Consider the following 3,840-nt stretch of genomic DNA (forward strand, 5'->3'; position numbering starts at 1 on the left):
GGATAAGGAAAATGTGGTCAATATACACTATGGAGTATTATGCCTCTTTCAGAAAGGATGAATACCCAACTTTTGTAGCAACATGGATGGGACTGGAAGAGATTGTGCTGAGTGAAATAAGTCAAGCAGAGAGAGTCAATTATCATATGGTTTCTGTTATTTGTGGAGCATAACAAATAGCATGGAGGACATGGGGAGTTAGGAGAAGGGAGTTGGGGGAAATTGGAAGAGGAGGTGAACCATGAGAGACTATGGACTCTGAAAAACAATCTGAAGGGTTGAAGTGGTGGGAGGGGTGAGAGGTTGGGGGAACCAGGTGTGGTGGGTATTAGAGAGGGCACGGATTGCATGGAGCACTGGGTGTGGTACAAAAACAATGAATACTGTGATGCTGAAAATTAAAAAAAAAAAAATGAATTGAAAGACAAAAATAAATAAAAATAAATAAATAAATAAAAATAAATAATAAATAAAAAAGTGGGAAGACATGCATAGGTAACTAACACCAGGAACAACAACAACACATATACTGGCAAATAAACATATTTATTGATGTTCAGTCTCACTATCATCAGTGATCATCATCAACCTCCACTAATTTTTGTTTTACTGATTAACAGAGAAAGGGAAAGAGAATTCTCAGTACTATCAAGGTTTCTATATAAAAGTTACTCTTATGCCTTCATGAAGGGATTATAAATTGATAATATTTACTAGAATTTAAAGTGTACAAATCTATTCCTAGTATGCAGTGTATATATTCATATAATATGTATGTATTTATAATAGATACATACATGTATACATAAAATGTTGACCCATGTCAGTCAGTAGAGAAGGTATTAATCACATCTTGTACATATATCAATAGGAATACTATGAAGCTCTTAAAATCAACTAAATGATTCTACACATACAGATCTTGGAAAGATTTAAATTTTAAGCAAAACACAAGAAAGTGCATAAAATTAATATGAAAGTTTGTGTTTGAATAAAAAATGTTTTCTCCGAAAGTTAATACAAAATATGATAAATCATAAGTTCTGAAAAGTAAGATATTATTGACTTTCACTTCATGAGGTCAGTATTTCTGTACTGTTTAAATGGTCTAAAATAATTTATATTGCTTTTGACTTAAAAATGATGTTTTTTCAATTAGCAATAATCGCGCCTCAGATAAACCTCATTGGCTATGATATTGCCACTGCGCAAAGCTGATTTTTTAATGGGATGCCTGGGTGGCTCAGTCATTTAAGCATCCAACTCTCAGTTTCAGCTCAGGTCATGATTTCAGGGTCCTGAGATGGAGCCCTGCATGTTGAGTAGGGCTCTGCACTCAGCAGAGTCTGTTTGAGAGAGTTTCTCTCCCTCTGTCCCTCCTCTGTCACACAAGCCAGTGCACATGTGCTCTCTCTCTCTTAAATAAATAAATAAATCTTTTTTTAAAAGTATGATTTTTTAATACAAAATAAGGGGTTCAAGATGTGCAGTCTTTCAATTTCAGATTGTAGTGATGTCACTATCATTCAAATAAGCATTTAAAAATTGAAATAAATTCTTACAAATATGTAAATCGTATAGTCACTAAGTATCACAACATCCACTTTAACAATGTTCTCAGAGATTTATAGCCATGATAAAATCTCATGCGAGCAGTCTATTGCTAGTTTCTAAAAAAATATATCTATTGTTTAGTTGATGGATACTAGTAAGGAAGGAGAGGGTAGGAAGTGGCAGGAAAAGGGAAGAACGAGAAGGGACAGGGACAAAGAAAAACAGAAAAAGGACAGAGGAATAGAAACAAGTGAGGTGGGACGCCTGGGTGGCTCAGTTGGTTAAGCAGCTGCCTTCAGCTCAGGTCATGATCCCGGCGTCCTGGGATCGAGTCCCACATCGGGCTCCTTGCTCGGCAGGGAGCCTGCCTCTCCCTCTGTCTCTGCCTGCCATTCTGTCTGCCTGTGCTTGCTCTCTCTCCCTCTCTCTCTCTGACAAATAAATAAATAAAATATTTAAAAAAAAAAAGAAAAGAAACGAGTGAGGTATTCCTCACTTGTTTTAAGAGAGGCAATTAACATACATACTAATGTAATACTTCTTGCATCTTCTGTTGCCTACTCACTGCTTAAATTTCCTCATTACTTTTTCCTGCTCTCTCAACATCACAGGATTGGCATATAAAAACTCTTGAGATCCGTCTACAGCCCACCTCCCTCTCACCTCATAAACATCATGTCATGAACTACAAGGACACCCTTTACACTCTCATGAATGCTCTGGTTTACCCATAATTTTGTTCTGCACTAAATATGTCCTGACTGTTTTCATTTGGCTAACTACTTCTTATTCTAAAAATTCATTCCACCTATGCAACAATTACTCAAGGATGTCTCTCTCTCCTCCAGTCTGGATTATATACTCCTCCTCTATGCTTTCATGTCAGACTTGCCCAACTTCTCCTAATAAACTTTTCATAATAGTATAATTTACAATTAAATAGTCTCTCCATCTTTCCTACTATGTCTATGAGCTTCTTGAGAGAAGGGACTGTGTCTTAGTCTTAAAACTTGACCCATTTAAGTGTTAAGAGTTTGGGAAAGATGATGAGTGGTTAGATGGATGCAGGAATGCATATGTATATATATAAGTGCATGGGTAACTGATGATAATGGTTTGTGGTAAAGACTTTTATTTTGCATCTTATTTCTATTTAAAACTAATGCCGACAGAATAAAAAACTATCGCTGCTCTAGAAATTGCTGTGAACATATGGCAGGTATAAGGCTATTCACATTATAACCAATTTCCAAGGTCCTTTATAGTCCCTATCCAAATGTAATATAATCAATACTCAGAAATTTCCCTGTATATTAAGACCTAATCTAAGCATATAGAGCAATGCATACAACCTGAAATGATATTTCTCACTTCCCTTGGAGAGACTGGTGCAACTGGCTGTTTAATAAGTGCTTGTTGAATTCAAAACTAGAAATGCAAATTTTAAAAAAAAAAAAAGGAGGAGAGAGAGAGAGAAGCTTTATACTGTTGTGCCATAAATGTATGCATTACCAGTATGACAAAAATAGCCAATATTTTCAGCAGGCAATTGATGTATATCATCTCCACTTACCTGGCCAAAACAAAAAAAAAAAACAAAAACCAGAAAGCAATATTTTTACTGTTATTGGATCTTTTAAAAAAAATATTTCCTTCTTTGGTGCTATATTGGTAGTGCTTCTTACAACTGTTCCAGCTCTAACAGTAACTTAACAGCTTTTGGTGACCATTTGATGATTCCATGACCTTAGTCCCCAGGCCATTCATCATGGGAGTTTTTCTTTTAATTCTCATGGTATGGAATTAAGAGAATGAAGAAGTATCAGAAGTTTGGTTAAGTAAGTAAATGGAAAGCAATGTATAATAATGCAATGTATAATAAAATATAACATAAATATATCTTCAAGGAAAAGCAGTATCTTCTAACATTTTAATGTCTATTTATAAATTATCATTTAGATTAATACCAGTGAAAAACAAATAGTTATTAACAAATTTATTAAGAATTATTTAGAATTCTTTTAGAAGCACATTCATGGCTATTTGTGAAAACACTGCACCTGCTTTTTACCTCATTTATACAATTACCACCCCCATTTTAGAGATACTAATATTATATACCATGGAGATTAAATATGTGAGCCAAGGTCACTATGCTAGAATCATGTCTAATATTCAAACACAATTATTTTCTGATTTCAACATACATGAATTTAGTCCCTACATTATACTACCTCCTTTTAATATGATTGCTATAATATAAAAATAACTCCCCCTTGGTCTTGG

At 34.6% G+C, this 3,840-nt stretch overlaps 1 pseudogene; it reads right to left on the reverse strand.

Annotated features, from left to right (window-relative positions):
- Positions 1 to 1,083: 1,083 nt before the first annotated feature.
- Positions 1,084 to 1,216, reverse strand: LOC123388237 (annotated as a pseudogene).
- Positions 1,217 to 3,840: the final 2,624 nt, after the last annotated feature.

The sequence above is a fragment of the Mustela putorius genome, unplaced genomic scaffold (genome assembly GCF_011764305.1).
Source record: "Mustela putorius furo isolate JIRA1106 unplaced genomic scaffold, ASM1176430v1.1 tig00003896_pilon_pilon_pilon, whole genome shotgun sequence".
Taxonomy (NCBI): domain Eukaryota; kingdom Metazoa; phylum Chordata; class Mammalia; order Carnivora; family Mustelidae; genus Mustela; species Mustela putorius.